Source organism: Wasmannia auropunctata, unplaced genomic scaffold (genome assembly GCF_000956235.1).
Source record: "Wasmannia auropunctata unplaced genomic scaffold, wasmannia.A_1.0 LD335888.1, whole genome shotgun sequence".
NCBI lineage: Eukaryota > Metazoa > Arthropoda > Insecta > Hymenoptera > Formicidae > Wasmannia > Wasmannia auropunctata.
Window position 1 is genome coordinate 106,018 of NW_012027002.1, and position 12,453 is coordinate 118,470.

At 46.2% G+C, this 12,453-nt stretch overlaps 1 protein-coding gene across 1 annotated transcript in view; it reads left to right on the plus strand.

Annotated features, from left to right (window-relative positions):
- Positions 1-11,722: 11,722 nt before the first annotated feature.
- LOC105455592 (titin) overlaps positions 11,723-12,453 on the plus strand; it is a 37,941-nt gene continuing 37,210 nt past the window's right edge. The window contains exon 1 of the mRNA XM_011699025.1: positions 11,723-12,110. The gene's annotated coding sequence lies outside the window, so the exon portion shown is untranslated. The remainder of the gene's footprint in view (positions 12,111-12,453) is intronic.

The window sequence follows — 12,453 nt, forward strand, 5'->3', positions numbered from 1 at the left end:
ACCTAGACTCGTGTTTGTACTTCTTGAACACGTATCTCCTTTTCCAGGCATTCTTTCGTTAGGATTTTCCGTTGGCTTTCCGATCAAGATCGGAACTGAAAGCTGATATTAGCGTCAGAAGCAGGAGGAAGCGAATCACTTCTGTTCCCTTCGCGCGTCCGCGGCATCCCCCTTCCACCCCCCTCAGGCTTCACTTCGTACCGCGGCAATGCAGCGCAGATTCGTATCTGCGATTCCCTCTCGAAGCGTTTCAAACGTGACCGCGCGTGCATACACCCACGTTTTATCACGCACGCACCTGTATGCGGACGCGCGTACGTAGGAATTTACAGGTACAAACACCATCGCGGACGCGCACACGGGACCAGCAGCACTCGCACGTACTCGGGTTTCGTGCTGGTGCACCCTGGAAAAATTCTCCCGTAATTTTCTCGTGCTGGTATCGTGTTTCTCGTAATGATGTTACGGCTGTGCTGTGCGCGCGCGGCGGGGTCCGTGAACTCCTTGCTTTGATCGATACGGCGAAGGAAAATCGGCGCTGGGAATTTCTCATTTATCAGAGTGCGGGGCGGGGAGAACCGACGTTGAACCGCAACGCGGCAAGAAGTCGAGAATGACATGACATCTTTGTCACTTGCCTAATTTTGGAATATGCTTATTTATTTCTTGATTTCTTTCGCATCTCGCTTTAGGAATACGATTGGAACATTGCTTTCTGTCACAGTCGAAAATAACTTGAAGTAATCCCATTAATAATTAGTTACTATAAATATAGTTGTAGTGCGAGCGAAAGCCGTGAAAATAATTCACGAATGAGAACTAATGCGCAAAGCATGTGCGTATACAAAATTGCATTTTCAGTGCGTAGGTACGAGTGTTAGATCGTTTCTTCCGTTTGTTACAATTGCCCACGTTGTGTTCTGTGAAATCATAAAAATGCAAATGCACGCGCATAAGCGCGAGCGAGCCGGATGCGTTCACGATTGTTTCGCGAAAAAAATGCAGCCCCGCCGTATGCGCGCGCGCGCGCGCGCGGCTCTTACTCGATTTTATGAAATCCTATAGAAGTCGACGCGCGGTGCGCCGGGAGACCGTCGCGGGAAGATCTCGATGATTACCTGTACGCGCGTGTAATTTGCCGGCGTTAACCCGATAGTAAATTCCGCGCGGTCGCATGCATCGTGCGAATTTCGCGGACGTACGCTACAATGAGACTCACCGTCGCGCCGCGCCGCGCCGGTAATGCTGCCGATCGTTAACGCGGAAGGAATTCGTCCGTGACCTGCACCACCGCGGAAATACAAGTCCGCATTTCTGCATTTAATTTCGCGGCGACGAGGCACGGCATTAGCCGAACTCGCGGATTAGTCACGAGGCCAGTCATGGGGGAGCGCAAAAAGGGGAACATCACCGCGGCGCGGAAGGTGCGAGAGAGTAATGTAAGAATCGCTTCAAACAGGAAGCACTATTCTGCACCGCGTTAAACGAGATTTAATTGCTCTGTGAAGTCATTACAAGTGCGCGCGCGCGCGCACGCAAGCGTTTAATCAGTGACTGCGATTTGATCGAATTAAGACATTCGATGCCTCGAGCGCTTTTCCTCCTTTCTTTCTTTCTTTTTTTCTAGAAATGTTAGTAATGATCGAGAGAGTGCGAGAGAAAGAGAACGAGAAATACTGTGATCTGACGGTACTTCAGTTCTTCGTGTTCGTTCCTATTCAACCACGCGTGCATAATAACGTCAAATTACATTGCACCGCGTAATTGTCAGGTGAAACAAGCCAGTTTAACGGTTAGCAACCTTGTAGATGAGTCTATTGTAAAATTGCAGCCCTCGCACTTGGTTGCTTCGGAATATACGATGTATTATCCCACGTCGTTCGGTATTTAACGTGTTATTAATGACATCCCAGCAATCCATTGATACGGCGTAATCTCTTTTTACGAATGAACGATTGATATGTAGATTTTGAAAAAGATATCAATTCTTTGAAATATCGATTTCTTTGTAACGATTTATACATGTAACCGTGTTAATAATACAAAGGATATTGACTACGCGTATTTGACGTCGATATATAATCATCATGATATCGATAATCGCTTGTTTTCCACTGATATGTTTTATGACTGAGCAGTATCGCTGACATGAATCGACGCATAAGAGAATCTATTCATAATCGAACGGTATCGTTGGCTCTCCCATTCGGGCCAATTTCGCCGCTGTCCCTCGTCCGAAACGGCGACGTGATACGCCTTTAATCTCACGGAGCAAAAAGAAACGGTCAGCAGACTGAAAAAAAAGCGAGCGGTGCTCGCTCGCGGAAGCTAATTTCGTGGAGGTAATCACCTGTCGGCGGATACTCGAACGTTAAATCTCGCTGTCGTCGAATAAGACCCGCCGTGATACAGTTTTGTCAGAGCAACGGTACCGGCCGGGAATGTCCGTCCCTTTTTTTGCGACACTTCTTTCATGCGAGGCACGATTTGACTGTCATCCGGACCCGCCCGGGTGAAGAAATTTCGATGATATACGGTATCACGCAAGAATGCGCAAAAAAAAGATCCAATCGTCAACGATGTTGCAATGGAATATACCGTATTTTTTTTTAAGTAAATTATGTTTTAATTTGGCTAAGGAGATGACAATAATAAAAGCGTAATAAGATTTTTAGACCTACATAATTAATGGATCAGGTATACGGGGAAGGTCACTCCACGTATTAGTTTCAAAAATGTTTATTCTTGACGTGACTTGTATAATACACGACTTGTATAATGCACGTGGTTTGTATAATACACGAGAAATAATTATACGAACTCGGTCGCGTGAATGATTGTCGATATATGAGAAGACTCGGCTTCTCATGCGTCTCGCGGCGGATTCGACCGCTTACTTATGAGAGGGCTCGGCCTCACGATAAGTTCGAGATCTGGTTGTACGTTTCTATGCTTATATGTCGCTGTGAAAATCGTATCTGAATAGGCCCATCGGGGCTGTCCCTTATATAGGGAAACTCTCGGTGAGCATGGGCCAATCATGAGTCATGCGAGACACATGGTTGGTCCTGCCGCTTTCTCTTTTTTTTTATGTTTAAATAAACATGTCGAACGAGACGTCGCGACGTAGAGCGATACGGCTGGCGCCAAACTCGGCTATTAATCTATTTGTTCAAAAGATGTTTCCTTTATGGTTTGTCCGCCGTAATTGCTTACCGCTTCGCTCGGCGACGCGGAATGTATCGAACTGCGTAGTGGGCCCACTAATATATATATGCGCAACAAATATACATGTACGCAACAATTAATTCTTAATATCGAATTTAGCATTTTGCGTCTATTCTCCTCTTCCGCCAAATAGTTAGCTTCATCATATTTTTGGAAACGTTTAGCCAACAGTTTAGTAAACGACATGAGACAGTTACCGCGGGTCGCGCCAAGTTCTCTTTTCGGATGTAAACGCTGAACTCGGAAGGGCAGAAAAGCAGGCTCCGCTTTGTTACTGCCTGATGTGTACAAAGACCCTCCGGAGGGGTAGCCGTGCGGAGTAAAGCGGGACGCGTCGAAATCAAACGGCAACCTGCGCATTGTGTGTCTGGAGGGGGCGAAGGAATTGGAAAAACGAGGCGCGCACGGCACGTGAGCAAACGCCAGCCACCACGACGCACGAAGACCTTCTCGAGTATCCACTTCGCGTCAAAGGGTCTGTCTGTCTTCCCCCTTCGTTCTATCTCGCTCGAACGAACGTAGTAATCAAACCACTCGCACCCCAATGTCGTCTCCCTCCCTCGGCGCTTGTAAACAGAATCACCCTCTGAAAGGAGAATCAATTTCCCCGCGGGCGAAGAGGAGAGAGATCGAGAGAGGACCGCGGCGGAAGGTTCGTATCCACCGGCGATTGGACTTGACGTTCTTCGTCCATTATCAATATTTGAGTGATACTTCAGCGAAGAATTGATGGAAGCTAGGAATGATGAAGAGTGGCGCGGAAAGTGGTGATCGATTTGACGAATTTTGCGAGGCCCGCTGATGCTTATCGTTGGTGTTTCGCGGAAGATAATTTATGGATTAATTTCCGGATCTTCAGTTATAACGCTGAATCATGCTATCGACTTGGTCCTAGGAAATTAATAATGCCCGTCCATCCGGGAACAAGGTGACCACCATGGTTGCGATAAATCAGGAGATGTTCAGCGGCCAGTCGCGCGCTATACGCCAGGGCTTCATAGAACTTTACTTTATGGCAGTACAGTAAAATAGCGCGAAATTACCAGGAGTCGGGCGTAATTCCCTCATAAACGTCGAAATGAAATAGTTACACTCGGTCGAGCACCTAGACTTGAACTCGACGCTCGACGCCTGAATAAATACACCTAATTTCGAACGTGCTCTATTCAGGATGACGATCGTTCGCTGTAATTTATGACTCGAGTTCAGGGCCGCGTAGCGATAGACGTTGTTGAAAGGTAAAACTGTATTTTTTTTATTTTCGATGGAAAATACATACACACACACTTCATGAAACTGAAGCGTCAAACTGAGTCAAACAGAGAGACGAGACGTATAAGTTGCATTTCAGCACATCTCATCTGGTATTTACCCTAAAATCCAACGTCACAGGCAAGTGCGATGGATATACGTATCGAAGAAATACGCATCAGAGAGGATACATTTCGAATCGCTTCGTCATACATTCATGGAAACCTTCCGCTTTCCTTTCTCTCTCCTTCTCTGTCTCTCTCTTTCTCTTTCCGTTCGCCCGATATATAGCGAGGATTTACTCTCTCACGCGGGATTTCGAATACAATGTGATGTCATTCTTCTCTGAGAGCGCATATGCGCCCACGCATATGTGTACCCGGTGTTTCCCATTGTAATCCAACCTGCTGGTATCAATCGACATCAATGAGACCCAATGGGACAGCTGCGAGCTAAACAGGAACCGTTTGGAAAGCCTGGGATTATATCGTCCCTCACAAGAATCCAATCACCAATAATTGATATTTGATTCCGCGCACAAACATTTTCTGACGTGCTATTAAATTGTTTCACAAGCCTGCGATCTACAATATAATTCTCGGAATATTTCGCCAAATGGTTTTTACGATTGTTTGATAAGCTATAAAGGAAGAGAGAGAGAGAGAGAGAGAGAGAGAGACAGAGACAGGAGAGAGAGAGAGAGAGAGAGATTCAACGTGATAGAAATATCATGAAAATAATAAAAAAAAGAGAAAAATCGTAAATGGATATTCGACGACCTGGCTTTCGGCTTCCTGTCATCTACTCTCCCACATATGATACGTCAAGTCACCCCTAAATCCGCAGCTCGGCTTGAGATTAAAGTCGTTTTTCATATTGTGACCGCGGTGTTTCGACCGGTGACACGCGAGAAATGGAATATCAGGAATAATGGAACTATAGTTGGAGATACAAGGTTGAATTTTTTTTATTATTAAAGCTAATAAATACATATTAAAAAGATGTGATTATAAAATTGATAAAAAGATTCAAGAAATTGCTGATAAGAAATTGCTTATACTGATAATATTATAGTCCTGTTAGCTACGTAGATAGAAATTCCATTTTAATAAAAAAATAAATTTAAAAAAGACTCGTTTTTGGTATATACATATAATATCATAGTACCAGCTATCTAAAATTAAAAACCGGTCTTGATCAGTTTTTCCGTAAATTAAATATACGGTTATTAGCAAAGTACTTTTCTACTTACATAGCCGGCATTAATATTTATTGGTCCATTTGCGAGAAACGTCGAACAGACGTTGGATGTATTCCAGCGGGGGGTAGATTCGATAAACTTCAATGTCATTATCATTGTCTTTCCCCGTGAAAAAAAAAATTTATTCGCTGAAAAGAAGATTTGGAGAGAGAGGAATAATTTGCAAGCGTGCATTGTGGGTGTACTCCGCGCCGTCGGAGCTCCCTGGATGCTTTAAAAGCATCATCGTCCCATGCTCTCCGACCAGCCCTAGCAACGCTATTGATTTCCTACATCCCCTGCGAGAACTATCTCGCAGAATTTACCCTCTTTCGTGGAAATGCGCCCTGCAAGATCATGATACTCCCGTACGCCGTGCAATAAAGCATCCGTTACGATCCTGCCATATAATTTTACTTTAATAACGCGAGAAAGAAAAAAAATTCAGCAACGATTAAAAAAGAACTCTAATTAAGGTCTTCTCATTTTACGTTTCGGTTATAATGAAGTTCTTGTTATAATTAGTTTGTTACATCGATAACATATGACAACTTGACGAATAATTTCTATGATAATCTCACAACTCCTTATCTATATTTCCCGCAATGTGAATGTAATGTGTAGTGAACAATGCCTATACAAGGCGGTACGATTCGGAGTGACGTTTCCGTTGCTTACTTACCAGTGCGGTATTTGAGAAATCCATACGGTTTCAAGCACCGAGGTATCGGATAAATTTGACACGATCCCGCAAAATGCACTCCGTGTATTGAAATTTATTTTTACCTTCGTGTAATTGACAGCGATATGCGAGCATCTCCAACAACTGCGGAAATAGCATATCGGGCCAGGTCACGTTTGTCAGACACGAGTGAAAAATTGTAAAACGAGCCACGAAATCGATGATAATGCAGGCGTCGCGAGCGCGAGACGTTTATTCTTACTCAGAATCTGAAATACGTATTCGCGATAGCACGTGCGCTGCGGGGACACGTGACCGTTTTTCGCGTTATTTCAACGTCGGCAGCGTGCTCTGCGTCGCGATGTCAACGGCGAATCGGGTCCAGAGGAAGAAAGCTCTTCCGTCATATTCTACGTGCACCTCGCAAACCTGACGCGATCGCAAAATACGGATGTCGCTATTTTTCTAATGTGTGCGTGTACATATAGGTATATTAAATTGTGTAAATGCCAATAAACTTTTTCTCAAAGATTTGGAGAAGTCGTCCAATTTGGAAAGAGTTTAAGATCTGTTCTTTTTAAATTGACAATTTTTAATAATGTTATAATTGAATAAAATAATGCTTGTGTGATCTAAGCATTTTCTTTAAGCCATCGACATAATACATATACAATTCTACATAAAGTTTTAACTTAAAAAGATTTTTGAATATGACAAAAGATGCAAGAAATACTATTCAACACATGAATTCTTTATTTACCGAAATAGCGGCTGGCATGATTTTGTGATTGATGTTCTCGGGTTGATTTCCACTGGTCGCCTATTATATGTTTCAAATGGGGTGAATCGCAAAACGATATCGGAGTTACTGTTTCCAGCTCGGGATCTTGCTCGAGCGCATACGTTGTAGCTGATCGTGAAAAAATTTCACAGTGCGCTTATACATAAATACTGATGTTTACGATCTATCGGAGGATACTGCTCGCGAAGCCAGCCGGGGACTCCACCGTCGCACGTGTGCGCGCCGATCTTCGCGCTTCCGCCTGCTCACGTACGCTCCCGCTGAAGAGAGTCCGGTAAATATTTCGCCGGGTTTACACGCGCGACGGCGGCGACTTTACCGGAAAACCGCGCCCGATCCGTTCCGTTTTTCCCCCCTCTCGCCCTGCCGGTTCACCACTGGTCCCCTTTTTCTCACTCCAGTATCCAGCCGGCCGGGAGGTCCGCATAATATCTCCATTTGCTGGAGCGACGATGTGCGGTACTGGCCGCGCGTTTATTTACGGGACGGGGCGTCGCAGTTAAATCGCAGATAGCGCAACGCAGATTTGCCGCGCCGACAACAACGGTGCCTCTTTCTCGCCGCGCCAGGAAGAAACCTCCTTTGGAACCTCCTTGGTCAGGACAAGGAGAAGAAAGAGAGTTGCGCGCGCGGTCGGCGCGAGTCGAGGACTACACGCGCTGCGCTGACCACGCGGTTGTAATATCTGACCTATCCGTCCGTGAGAGTCGCTCTGTAATCCCATCTCGGGAACGGGATCGCGCCGACATCTCGCCGGTGAATCGCGGTGTCGATACGTAACGCGTCCTCCGGCGAGCGGAGTCGCCAAGTTCGCCGCACGGCAAATGTCGCAAGGCCGTTCGTCGACTTGTTGCCCGCTCCGAGTAATATCGAGAGATGCGTCTCGGCGAGCGGCTGGATTCTCCTCGGAATACGGAGCGACTGAAATAAGGCGTGTATATAACACAATCGAAAAGAAAAGTTACTTATTTCTGTCAAATTTTTAATATTCAAAATTTCTATCTTTAATATACTTTATATATAGAAATATTTTTGCTTTAAAATATATTTTTTAAATACATAGAATTAAATATTTGGGAAGAAGATCAGTTTAATATTGAAAGTTTATTATATCGCATTAAGATGTAAACAAATACCTTTTTTTAATTATGATTCTTACTTTAAAATTAAATTTAGAACTTAATGTAAATAAAGGTATTTATACATACATACAAATGTGTAAAATTATTGGGTTTCATGCAGGTACATTTATTTCAATGTCGAATACATGTTTGGTCACCATGTACCGTTGTATAGCACTACGTTGCATCAGCTTGAATTTTCAACCTCATGCTAAGTGCAGCCTACGCGTTGCGTCAAAATGTGATGTATTAGCGGCGCGACGACAAGAGCGGTGGTTCTTTTCGGTCTAATTAGATAAGTCCTACGCGCGTGTTAGTGGTGCGTCTTGTCGTAATTTTTTTGATGGCAGTATGGTCGATGGCTGTCATCAACGTGACGGCCCACCACAAGTTCGTTTCACCATTTACGTATAGACGACCTCGATCGAACTCGAATTTTACGATTCTCGTTCCATGGTACTTTCGTGTCAAGCGCACAACAACCGCGAATACCTGCATCCGAATGGTTTTGAATCGTCGACAGACGGCTTTCCGCAAACGAGTCAACGTTATGTCACTGAAATTTTTTAAATTATCGCGACAATTGGTACATATTATTAGAGGAAAATGGAAAACCAGGATGTCTGGTTGGGAAACCAATGAAAAGTTTTGTGTATTTCCGTCAATCGCGAATCTTTTTCAATTAACCGTTACGATCTATATCATGACATGAAGGTGAGACGTAACGATTGTCTGACATGTCGCGAGCGTGTCGGAGGGGCGGGGGAGGAGAGGAGAAATTATCTCACCGCGCGGCGGTGGACGAGGGAGAAAGTGTAACCGATCTCCGAGAGCCCGAAATCGAAAGTAATTTCCTCGGTCTCGCTCTTTCACCGCCTCCTTTCTCCTTTCTACAGAAGCCCACGATCATTCTTTCTCCCTGACCGAGATCCAGGTCAAGTTCACTGTCTGTGCTCGACAGTGTCTTTCTCTCTTTCTCATTTCACTTTCTCCCCTCTCGTCACCCTGCTCTGTGCCCGCGTCCGCACTTCGCTCTCTTTCTCTCTCTCTCTCTCTCTCTCTTTCTCTTTCCCTATCACTTTCTCTCTTCCGTGGTACACACTGCTTGATCTCCGCTCTCACCGGCGCTTATGCAAGAGGCATTACACCATCGACGGCAATTTCATTCGTACGTCGTGACTCCGACAAACGCGGTCGCGGTGAGTTATTATGTCAGTGTCAATGGCACCGATCCTGTGAGAGAAAGATCCCGAGGTGGTTAGCGAGTACCAGTTTCGTCGTGCGCACGGTTCGCTGAACCGAATTCCCCTCCCCTTGGCGTTCGATGAGCCAAGGTGAACCAAGGTGAGCCGAGGTGGTACATCGTCTCGGATATCTCTCGCGAGGTACATCGCGCGCAGGGCCCTCCGCTGGCTCGTCGGTGCTTTACGGCTGCTCTCGTCTACCCGATGAACCCTCTTCTCCCGTCGTAAATATGGACGATGCACCGTACAAACGTACGTACGAATAGCGGTTGAGAGGAGGGGCAGTGTCGCTTAACTTCCTGGACACCGTCAAGGTTTATCGGCGAACGTAAATAATTAATGCCCTTCCGGTCTGAATTTTTGTTTTTGAGGGAGAGTATGACGCAAATATCTTGCAAGGACGGAAGATATAATCGGATGAGTTATGTACAAAATATACCGAAGGCCGTTGTCTCAAATCAGGGAATAATTTTTCGAGGTTCTTTGATGAGAGAGAAATAAAACCCGATGGTATCTCGTACCGTTAGGATAACTTTGCATAGTATAATTATGTGCACGCGCGTATCAGTCTTATAAATCTATAAATCTGATAAATGGACCATTGATTTGCAATTAGATAAACGCGTGTAGCAAATTGCTTTACATACACGTCTTTCTAATTATATTCTCGAATGAGATCATCGTTAAAATCATCCTTTCGTAGAACGTGGCTGTGATTCTGTGGATTTTATCAACCTTTATGCGGTCGATTAATGACCGCACGGGAAGGAGAGTCGGGGGACCAATTCGCGGGAAATAACGTTACTTCGCCGTAACGCACACACGAGGTATCCCATGTAAAAATCGATAAAAAGAAGCGCATCTTGTCTTACGACGGGAATGAATGACGGTAGAGATTCAGTGAAGATTTCACCGCAAGATTTTTTTCTCAGAACGATTTTTGGTCCAGCTGCGAGTTCACCGTCGCGTATGTTTCATCGATGTAAAGGACTGATAGTGAGTCAGCGGATTGAATTTCTGGTGGCATTGACTAAACGTTCATGTCGAAATCCCAGGTAAACTTTGACGTAATTTTATCATGCTTTTCGGTAACATATTGAGTTGAGTCACATTGGCATAAAAATATTAGGAATTAAATCCGCAGTCAATTCAAATATGTAGAAAATATTTATATGGATTTATTTGAAAAAAAAAAAAAAAAAAAAAAGAAATTTATAAATTTTTTCCAAAAAATTAATCGACACTTTACATTCTATTTTCTTTTTTTCGATTTCTCATTTCCCTCTCGCGTTAGTCTCACCTTCGAAGGACGAGTGTCATGAGCGAGAGGCCGCGCAGCAGACACACTCACGTCGACGCGCGTAGCGCGAATGCGCGTATCCGCGACGATGGGCGCAATCCGCCGTTTATGCGCATTCGCGCTTGCGCATCGCCGCTCCTGCGGCGCGGCGACCGACCGGCCGACCGGTGCTCCTCGCCGTCGTCCTGCTCCTCACACCGGTCCACCGATCTGTTCGCCGATGACACCTAATACGTTCAGGACAATTCGCGCGCATCCATTCGCGAGTCGGACGGCGAGGATGCCGGTGAGGAGAAAATGCCGGACAAAAGGGATATCCTTTCATTCCGCGTCGATACCCAGGACATTACACGCGTTAGTCCTGCGGATATGCCGTTGGTGGTCGAACGCTGAGAAAAAGAGGAAGAGGGAGGATGAAAAAGAGAAAGATGAGAGAAGCGTACGGGTAGAAGGGAGGGAGAGGCCGGCGCGAGCAAGAGGTAACGTGAGAGAGGAAGAGAGAGAGAGAGAGGAAACGAAATAGAGTAGGAGAGGAAATGTGCGCGAGAGGGAGCGAGAATGGAAGAAAAAGAGAGGATGCTCTCTCCGGTGTATGTGTATGCGTGTATGAGTGTGTAGCCTGCGGGTACACATCTCCTCGCGTTGCTCCCCCGCCAATCCGCTCGCGCGGCGTGGGGCGCGTTTAAGGTAGGGGGCCGCACGACGCGCACGGCGGTGGTGGCGGTGGTGCGCTGCGCTATGCTGCGGCGGCGGCGGCGGTGGCGGCGGCGGCGGCGGTGGCGGTGGCGGCGGCGGCGGCGGCGGCGCGGCTGCCAAGGTATTTAAGGTACCGTGAACCGGCGGCGCACGAGTAGTTCACTTCTGTTCGGTGTGGTGTTGCGGTGATTTTGAGGGACCAGCTAAAGAGAGCGAAAGAGAGAAAGAAAGAGAGAGCGAGAGAGCGAGCGAGAGAGAGAGCGAGAGAGAAAGGGGGGTGAGAGAGAGAAGAGAGAGTAAACTCTTACGCTCGCACGCGCTCATCGCGAGGGTGCGAAAAAAGAGCCCGGGTTCTCTTTAAAAGACGATCGTCACATCGCGGCTTCGGAGCACAAGCACGTAGTGCTTGCCGTAAATCTCCGGTAGATACGCGCGTCCGACACGGTGCAAAATAACTAACTAAATCGACCGTGCATCGAGAGGGGATCACGTCGCCGCATCGTCGAGCCGTCAGGGTCGTCCGCCGTCGACGACCGTGCTGGATAGGTAAGTGATCGTGAAGAGTACTTAGTGCCGGTCTTCTCCTCGGCCGGTCGCTGAGGGTGGATGAAGTGATGAAGCGGGTTGGTCGCGCCTCCTTCGTTGACACCAAGTGATCAAGATCAGTGATTCGGTTGCGCGCGGCTGTGACGGACCGCGATAACGACATGATCGCCGTGATCCTCGTTGACGTTGCCATTGCCATGGATTTTATAAACTGTGATGATGTGCACCACCAAGAGAATGTCTCGATCCCCAAGTGATTCTGACATATAAAAGGACAAATTTAGAAAATCTGAAAATTCGGATGTTTCGAGAGGGATAATAGTGAAGTAACTCTGCACGGAGA